The following is a 10,581-nucleotide window of genomic DNA, read 5'->3' as shown; positions in this document are numbered from 1 at the left end:
ATTGTTTGAATGGGGATCTAGTAGAATTTCCGACAGAGCAAGTAGAATATGACCCACAAGAAATAGAAGCCATGATTGGCATGAAAAGGTCCAGGAAGAGAAGTAGATTGGATACCAGGAAGGACCTGAGCCATATCACCTATTACATGTGCAAGGAGTCAGGGCACTACCTCAACAATTGCCCAAAAAGGAAACCTCGATACTTGTCAGAAGTAATACATTTTAGTTCTAATGGAGCAGGGCACTTTGCCAGAGAATTCCCCAAGGAGAAGGAAACTTGTGCTAGATAGTTGAGTTTGCAACAAAAGAAATGGAGTAGTAGAAGTGAGAACATTTTCTTTTATACTGAGGTGTTGAGTTGAGACATGTAATGGAAAAGCGAGAGATTGTAATCACTTGAGAATGAATAAAATTAGCATCGTTGGTACTGATATGGATTTTATGAGTTGTTACTCTATGAAGAAGGATTTTGACTATTTTTGAGGATATGAGAAATATGTTCTATGGAAGATTTGTGCATTTTAAGGGTGGTAGTACCCTATAAGAACCCTTGACTCTTGGAAAAGATAAGGATACTCCACTGAGTGGATTTCGGACAAAATGAATACGAGTTTTGTCTCGATATGTGTGATACCCCAAGAGTGTGTGGGATGAAGTTGGAGACCGTTGGTTGTTTGGACCAAATGTGATCAAGGAGTCAGAAGAGAATGTTAAGTTTATTCGAGATAGACTGAAGGTAGCTCAGTCCAAGCAGAAGAGTTATGTAAACTCAAAAACTCAAGGGGGTAGTCTATGAAATTGGAGACAGAGCATGTCTTCGTGTGCCCCCTCTGCGATGAGTTAAACGATTTGGAGTTAAGGAACAGTTAGCCCTGAGATTTGTAGGACCATACCGAGTTTTGGAGCATATGGAAGAAGTGGCCAACAAGTTGGAGTCACCTGAAGGACTGTCAGGAGTTCAAGATGTGTTTCACGTTTCCCAATTGAAGAAGTGCCATGCAGAGATGGCCAATATTCTCCTGTAAGGACGCTTGACCCTGGAAAGGATAATGATGTTCCACGAAGTGGAATATGGACTCCATAAGTATAAGTTTTTATCTCGGTATGTGGGATATCCCACGAGGATGAATAGATAAATTACTATTGGATATAAAGGAGGTATGATGTCGGAAATATGGATCAATGGAAACTCCATGATGAGTCTGATTAATCACGTCTTAGTTTGGTGCCAATAGAAGGAAGGAAGACAGTACAATTGGATGGATTTAAGAACACTAGGAAGTTGGAAGTTGAAATAATGATCAGTTGCCCGATGATAAGTCCAAGGACTACAAGTGATGAGATGGGCCATAACCCACAGGCCCCAGGACCTCCCAAGAAGCAAGCACACTCTTGCTGAAGGAAAAACCCTGGACGAGGATATGCCCTTATCAACCGACGATTTTATAGGAGTAACGCAAAACCTAAGAGTTGTGAAGGAACAATAGATGTTTGTTTGGTTTGCAGAATCAATGGATTTATCCGAACGCAGTTCGTGGACAAGAGAAATTCGGCAATGCTTGTGAGGATGAACGAGTGTTAGAATGCGAGATTCGCTAAAGCATATACATGGTAATGATTTGGGTGCGGGATGGATTGATCACCATACCGACTTACTCTTATTGTTCGCCTTGCTATATGGGATGGTAAATCTGAGTGACCTGCCTATAGTAGAGAGACGACGATATTAAACCTTGTTTGAACCTTAGAATGGTATAAGTATTTTTCCCTTGTACACGGCAGTTGTTGCCAACCGTAGGTTATACGGTGAGGTTCAACCCAAACTCATTTCCTGCAGGAGAAACCATAAATGGTTGACCACCATGAGATATCGATAGTTGTTTAGTTTTGGCGCCAGACCCGTCAGCTAAGAAGACCCAGTCTCGAAAGAACCTTACCAAGATGAAAGACAGAAGAATTGAGGAAAAGGTTATGCCACTACCGGAAGAGCCTAGATAAGGAATTATCCTGAAGATCTGAGAAGACCGACACTGTTAACAATATGGATGGAAGTATATGAGTTTTGATGGAACCGTAACCATGCTTCTAAGGGTGGTAGCACCCCAGACCCCTGTGATGATCGATGGATTTTGAGGAGACCCCAAACCCTAACCTTTTCTTGCTAGCCTCTCCGAATCTCGAGGACGAGATTCATTTTAAGGGTGGTAGGTTTGTAACATCCCAAAATTCTAAATTCTGGAATGTTATATTAAATAGATAGTTTGATTGACTGTTTGATTGATTGACTGAAAGTGAGTGAAATTCGAAACTTTTGAAAGTTAAATGAGAGGGAATAAAAGGACTTTCCCAAACTTCCATTTTGCATTTATGATCTCCGGGAATTCAAATTCTTTTCACCATAAAACCCTGGAGAGAAGATGACATGACTTCTTCCATTTATTTAAATGACAATGGGTGTTGAAAATATTTGAATCTCATTTGAGAATATTTCCAATTCTGAAACTTTATGCAACTCAATGATTTTCACAAGCGAAGATAAAATGACTTCTTCAAATTATATGAAATATGAGTTGGAAGTTAAAAGGATCAAATTCAAAGCCCTTTTGGAATTTATTTTCAATTTGCAGTTATTTGAGTTTTATTCAAATTATCTTTCTCCAAAAATAAAATATATGGAAATTAGGGTAACATGATTCCCGACAACAAAAAATTGGAGAGAAATAAATTTGAAATCATTTTGATATTTTTAAAATGTTTTTTGTTGGATCTTATTAGAGCAGGAGCACTGTTGCAATTATTAGAATTTGTGTGTATTTTATTTAATGCTAGAAAAATGTTCATGTCGTAGAAAATCTTTTTCTGAAATTTTGATATATAATATGCCTATATAAAATATTTTATTTTTGTTATTCGGTTTTCCTTCTATTTCTATTTAAAAAAACTGTACGCGCGGCCCATATTTATTTATCGCCTACATGCGCAATATAGTAGCTTCTGGCGCCCCATTGTTTTTCTCTCTTAAATGGGCCAGGCCCAGTCAGCCTTTTTATTTTTATTCTTTTAAGGCCGAATTTTGTAAAAAAAAACCGCAGCCGCAGCGTGCGTGCGGCCGGCCGAAGGCCTTTAGGCCCATGCGATGCGAGTGTCTCTTTTCGTGTGTGTTTTGTATATTTTCGTCTACGTTTAGTCCCACATTGCCTAGCCTTTGACCCCTAAGCATCTTTTCCACCAATAAATATAGACCCATAGAGCCTCCAAAAATCATCCGATTCGGGTTAAATCAATATTTTGGTTTGACTAGATTTATTTAAGAAAAATATATTTCTTCTCTCCGGCGCGACTTCTGCAAGTTGTCCCCTTTCTTCAAAGTTGTCTTTTCTCTACCTTATAAAGGTATCTTTCTTTGTTTTTTTCCTTCTTATATCTCCGTAGTTTATTATTTTTAGACTAATATGATAAAATAATTAGATTATCAATTAGTCTACGTATTTATACATTAGACCCTAGCCTGCAGCTATTTTTTTTCCGTAAAACAGTTTGGCCCTGATTTTTTAAATAGCCATAACTTTTTACTCGTTTGTCCAAATCCAACGAAACCAACGCTCACGTCTTCGTTATGATCCCCTCTATCTAGTAATCCAACTCAAACATGTTTTTGAAAGTTTTAAAATTTGAATTAGACCAGATTCATATTCAAACTTCTTTTGATCATATCTTTTTATCCGTAACTCCAATTTAGTTGATTTTTTTTGCAAATCGAAGCTCTTGACCTAAACTTTCTGATAAGGCCAAATTCACATAATTTTGGTACTGTTAGAAATTGTTTTATGTTGCAAGAGTTATTTGCTTGGTTTGATGTTATCCGAATCGTCTTCTTCGTTCCTTCTGATCTTTTGAGTGATTGCTTATGTGTGGTTACTATTGCTTGCTTATGATAGATTGACCGGAGTGTGACGAGTAGATCTATCAAGAGTTTTGAGTGCGAATCATCTTCATCAACATTGCAGGCAAGTTCATACTTTGATCATATCCCCTTTCATACCCAGTTTTTATGCATTAGTCTCAACCCTCAAACATTGCATGAGTAGGATTGATAACATGTGGGTATTGGGAAGTAGTTGATGAGGTAGGAACCTATTGCCCTGCATTCAAACCTTGGGAGTTACTATTACGTTATGCTTATACTGCTATGTTATGCTCATAGACGTGGATTGGGTTTTGAGAGTATTCATGACAGATGTGAGATTGTTAATAAATGGTTTACTTAAGGTGGCAACTTAAACACACATCTGGGTGGATTGAGGTACCTGGTTATTCCAGGATTGCCTGTCTAGGCACCTGGGTAGACCAGGATTGCCTGTTTTTTTATGGACCGCCACCCAGGCTCAAAGGGATCATGAGATTATTCATGCTAGAAACTTCCGTGTGCAGCCACAAGCTATTATGGGCTCTAGCATAGTTGATTAAGTCGTGCGAACTCTTACAGGGTAGACTAGCAGATGTAGGGGAAAGTAGGTGTAACGGTCTATCCATTGTAAGGTGCTAGCGTTTCTGAAAGATTATGTCTCGGTCATCCATCTTCTCAAACACCATGTAGTGCGAGAAACCAAACAGAGGCGATCGAGTCTTGTGGGGAAAAGTGCGCAAACCTCTGCAGAGTGTATAAACTAATCATGATTAGCCGTGTCCCCGGTTATGGACATCTTGAGTATCTACTACCTGGATTATCATGTGATCTCATCATGTTACTTTAAATTAAGTTTGTTGGGTTTAATGATGTTATTTAATTGGGATTGAGAATGCTATCAACCATTCTCAATGTTCAACAACCACCACGATAGTTAAATAAAATTTATTCCTTTGTAGTAGGGAAAAATTGGCTTTCTGCAAAACCTTATAACCGTAGAGCTTTTCCACCAGCCAAATATGCATGTAGTGATATCCATTGTTCATCATTTCTCTATGGTGTGAATTTGGCAGTACATTCAATGTACTGACCCTTTGTGGCTGCAACGTCTCATGTTGCAGGATTATCTTACGATGAGTAAGTGATACGTTAGGGTTACGATTTCTACACTCAACTTTGCCGTTGGTGTTGATGGGAATCCACAACCTTGTTACTTCTGCTATTTTGGATTGAGGTAATAGTATTTATGTTACTTTTACATGTGATTTACCTCTGTTATAAATCCTCGAGTACTGTGTGTGTCAGCATACCGATCCAGGGATGACACTTAAGCACAGAGACTTGATCCATTTGGGTCGGGTCGCTACAACCATGAAGGGCATGGGCCGTTAAAAGGCCAAAGCTAAGGTCTGACTACAAATGGCCCAACTCATTTATGGTCCGTTAACAGGCCAAAAGGCACACAGGGCCGGGAATTGGCCCAACACTTAAATGGGGCGCTAAAAGGCCAAAACTCAGGTCCGACTACAAATGGCCCAACTGATTTATGGGCCGTCAACAGGCTGAAAGTGACACCGGGCCAGAAATTGGCCCAACACTTAAATGGGCTGCTTAAAGGCCGAAACTCAGGTCCGACTACAAATGGCCCATCAGATTTATGGGCCGTCAACAGGCTGAAAGACACACCGGGCTGGAAATTAGCCCAACATTTAAATGGGTCGCTAAAAGGCCGAAAGATGTACATCCTGTAAATTGGCCCATCCATTAAATGGGCCATTAACAGGTCGAAATCTCATCGGGCCGATATTGAGCCCAAATATATAGCGGGCTATTAACGGGCTCGAACTGACGATGGGCTGCAATGGTGTCAAATCTTTAACGGGCCGTTGACGGGCCGAATTGGCACATCTCGTATGGGCCGTGGGCTTAAATGGACCTGACACAAGTAGGCCTTATATGGGCTGGCATGCTAATTTTTACTGGGCCGACCTTTTTCACCGGAATGGGCCACTGTTGGGCCGTGCCACGTGTCGACCTATCATAGGCGCCTCCTGTCCAATGAGTGGATGACATCTGTCTCAACGGTGAGGCAACACGTGTTTCCTTCGGCCAATCAGAATTTTACACATGGAAATTTCCCATTGGTCAGGGCTGTTAATGGGTTATCGGATCCAAAATCCGAGCCGATAGCTTAACGGCAGTCCGTTACGGTGGATGCCACATGTCGGTCACCCTTGACAAAAGCACTTTTGTGACGCGTGATTTATCATCAAGGAAGTGGACACTTCCGTGATGATAATTTTGGTAATGTCATGGAACACTTCTACAACAGCACAGGTATGACTATCTTGATTCTGTCATAAAATCGTCATGGATGTACATGCATGACAAAAAATGTGGCCTACTGTGACAAGCACGTATCATCACGGAAGTGTATTTTTTTGTAGTGATGTAACCCTAGATCCCCCCGGTGTCTATATAAACCGGAGGGTGTAGTCCGGAAAGGATATACTCAATACCGTAGTCATACAGGCTAGACTTCTAGGGTTTAGCCATTACGATCTCGTGGTAGGTCAACTCTTGTAAGACTCATATTCATCAAGATCAATCGAGCAAGAAGTAGGGTATTACCTCCATAGAGAGGGCCCAAACCTGGGTAAACATCGTGTCCCCTGTCTCCTGTTACCATCAACCTTAGACGCACAGTTCGGGACCCCCTACCCGAGATCCGCTGGTTTTGACACCAACAGTCGTGCCTCGACACGTGGGAGATATAGCCGCATCGTGGGTGTTACATCATTCCCTAGATATCGTCATGATTATTTGAAGTTTTTTCAATTTCCCAACATTAATTCATTCACCCACCGTTTGCTATTTTTCTCGAGAGAAGCCACCAGTCGGTCCCCGGGTCTCTTCTTTATTATATTTACCTTCGCGATCTACTTTTATTTGCTTTTATTTTCAGATCTATTAAACCAAAAATACAAAATTACCTGCTACCTCTTGAGCATGCGTTTGTTTTCCCTTGAAGAGGAAAGGGTGATGCAGCAAAGTAGCGTAAGTATTTCCCTTAGTTTTTGAGAACCAAGGTATCAATCCAGTAGGAGACTACACGCAAATCACCTAGTACCTGCACAAACAATCAATAACCTTGCAACCAACGCGATAAAGGGGTTGTCAGTCCCTTCACGGCTGTCACAGCCCTAGCTTAGACCTTGTCTGTCTTTACATAAGCATCCATGCATCATGTTTAAATTTTATGAAACTTGAAATGGGGGCTGATAAACCCTAGCAGCAAATGAAATTCAACTAGGGTCCAGATAAAATCATTTTCACTGAACCCAAAATGGCCTTCCCAAAATGTTCATCATTTTTGGATTGGTCTTGAACCTCTGCCAAAAATATTGCACATTTTTCTAGGACAACTTGGATCCCTGAATTAAATCATATGTATTTGCATTTGGGCATTTTAAATGCTATAAATATTGTTAAATGTCCAAATAATCTTGGAAGTATTTTTGGGCTGTTGGAATTAATTTTAGAGGTGCCTATAAATATTCTCAGCATTTTATAAAATGGTTTGGCACCTATGCTAAATCAAAAAACAACAGCAGAAAAACAAAAATAGTAACAAAAACAGAAAAAGCAGAAGAGAGAGAGACTTACCTGGCGCTCACCTGGCAGCCCACCCGACCCGACTACTACTGGCCCAGCACACCGCAGCCCCCCTCTATCGTCTTCCTCCTCACACCAGTAGGCACGGCGCGTGGTCGCCGCGCGCGCGCAGCTCCTGCTTCCACCGCGACGCCCCGATTCTTTTGGTTGTGCCACGGAGACGCCCCACACCTCTCTCACTCTCTCTCGTTCCTTCCCCTCCTCTCCCTCGCTCTCTCTCACCGCACCCGAGCGCTGCCCTCGCCGCCGCACGCTGTTGTCGCACCCACCGCCACTTCCTTGCCTCTCTGACAAGCCCATTAGCTCCGCGCTGCCGTCCTCGACTTCTCCGACGACTCACACAAGCCAGGATGCCCTGCAGAGCTGCCCTCGATGTCGTCTTCCTCGTTAGTGTCGCGGATCACCGCCATCAAATTCGTCACCGTCCGGCCTTCCCCGAGCTCACTAGCCTGCTTCACGAGTTCCTTGTGAACCCCTCTTTCTTCCGCCCATCTCCCAGTCGTCTCTTGCGACCTCTAGCCATGGTTCCCACCTTGGGCGGAGCCCGCCGCCGCCGCCACGAAGTTCGCCGTCGCTAGCAGCCCCGCCTGGCCAAACCAAGCACGTAGTCGTGCTCCGGGCATCCCCAGGAAACCGCAGCACGCCTCAGGTCGCTCGCTAGTGCACCGTAGCCCTCGCGCCTGAGCTCACTGAGCTCCGGCCGCCGCACTTGCCATCGCTGCCGTCGCTGTAGGGCACCCCAGCTGCTGCCGCTGGCCGCAATGGATGCGCGCGAGCCTGGGCGTCTCATAGAGCCCCTCCGCCGCTGTTTTGGTCGCCGGAGGGCGAATCCCGACGCCCTCCACCGTCCCTGGCGTCACCGGCGACGAGCCGCGGGTCAACTCCGGCGAGTTGACCCGGGGGTTTGACCCCGTCTGACCAGGGTTTGACCACCCTGGGTCACTGACGCATGGGGCCTGACCCTACTAATTAATCTAGGATTAGTGCTAATTAAACCAGGATAGTTTAGTTAGTAACTGACACGAGGGACCCACTGGTCAGGTTTGACCTGGACCACTTCGTTGACCGCTCACATCAGCGTGATGTCATGCTGATGCAGTAAATCATTTACTAGATTTTCTTGATCTCTAAATAACTAGAAAATCCATAAAATGATTTGACCTTCAAAAATTCATGGAAATTCAACCATAACTCCAAATGAAATAATTTATATATGAAAAATGATCAGAAAATCCAATCTATCCATCTGTACTAGTTTCATGCATGTTTAAACAACCTAACCTTGCTGTTAGACCAAAACATGATAATGCACATTATAAATTCGTAACTTGAGTTTTAAATTTGAACCCTTGGTTCAAATTAGCTGAAACCTTTCTGTTCTTAGTTGCATTAGCTCAAACACATTCTTTTTTCCATGTCATGATCATGCATCATATTGTTGCATTGCATTGATTGTGTTCCCTCTCTATTGCCTGTAATTGTTCCCCTCAGTAGACGTGCTACCGACGCTGAGATCGATGACACCGATGAAGAGCTATACTATCTTCAGAAGTGCCAGGAAAGCAAAACCCCCTTGTTCATTCCGATATAATCCCACTCTCTCGCTCCTACTCTCTTTTACTGCATTAGGACAACAATGATTCATCTGTTTCATGTTGTGGTAGCTGAACCCCTTTTCCTCTGCATGACCTGTCATTGCCACAGTAAATAGATGAAACCCACTAGCATAAGTAGGAGTTGTTTGAGCCTTGATGTGCCTACTCATTCATGCTTGTTTGTCATGACTGCTACTGCTTAGAGTTGAGTCGGGTCTGATTCATCGGGAATGAATTGGAATGGTGATGAACATGTCTTATTGTGTGTGAGCTAAGTGTGTGAACATGATTTGGTAAAGGTAGCGGTGAGAGGCCATGTAGGATTACATGGTGGGTTATCTCATTGAAACCGTCCTCAAAAACTGAGTTCTGTGTTTGTGATCCATGAACAGCTACTACCACACGTTGGGCCCTGAAATATGACCCTGCTCGACTTATTAACCGCCCCTGTTCTCTGTCTAGGAGTTACAACTAGTTTCTGGTGTTTGTAGGATATGTGTTGGAGGCCGTGCATAGCGCTGACCCTAGGGGTGGGCTATGATGCGGTAGATACACCGTGGCAAGGTGTACCGGGCGCCCGTTTGGTGTCTCAGGAACCCTGCACACATCGTTTGGGGCTGTGAGCGAAACTCCGGTCAGATCTCCTCACGGATGGAACCCGAATAGGCGATAAACCTGGACTAGAGACTTGTGTGGTTAGTTAGGTCATGGTCTACACCCACGTCGGCTTTCGCGTGAAGTCTGCCGAGCACATGTCGTGTGTAGACACTAAGTGGTGGAAACATGTGTGAAGAAGTACACCCCTGCAGGGTTATAAGTGATCTATTCGAATAGCCGCGTCCACGGTAAAGGACTTCTGGGTTGCCTATAACAGTTCATAGAAAAGTGAAAGTGGATACTATAAAACTCGCAAGATAAGCGTGAGTGCTATGGATGGCCTTCTCGTAGGGAGACGGGAGCGGATCCATAGTGGTGTATTGATATGGTGGATATGTGGACTCGTGTGCACCACCTCAAAAGAGTTACTTGCAACCATAGTTTAGGATAGCCGCTAAGTCAAAGCTGGCTTGTTGCAGTCAAACTCCACCACCCCCTTTGTGGATACTGATGCATATGTAGCTAGTTCTGATGTAAGTCTTGCTGGGTACATTTGTACTCACGTTTGCCTATTTTATGTTTTGCAGAGAGATGTCAGTCTCGCTAGTAGTTCCCTGTGGACTTTGACGTTTAGCTTGATACCTCAGCTACGATCTTGTGCCCTCGGCAGGATCTGGTAGATAGTCAGGCTTCTCAGCCTTTTTTCATTTCTAGTTGTCTGTACTCAAACAAGTTAAGCTTCCGCATGTGCTTGTTTCTTGTATGCTCTGTATGTTGGGTCATGGGACCCATGTTTCTAATACTTGG

The sequence above is a fragment of the Triticum aestivum genome, chromosome 5A, assembly GCF_018294505.1.
Source record: "Triticum aestivum cultivar Chinese Spring chromosome 5A, IWGSC CS RefSeq v2.1, whole genome shotgun sequence".
Lineage (NCBI taxonomy): Eukaryota > Viridiplantae > Streptophyta > Magnoliopsida > Poales > Poaceae > Triticum > Triticum aestivum.
The sequence above is the reverse complement of the archived record's forward strand: the minus strand, read 5'-3'. Positions refer to the sequence as shown.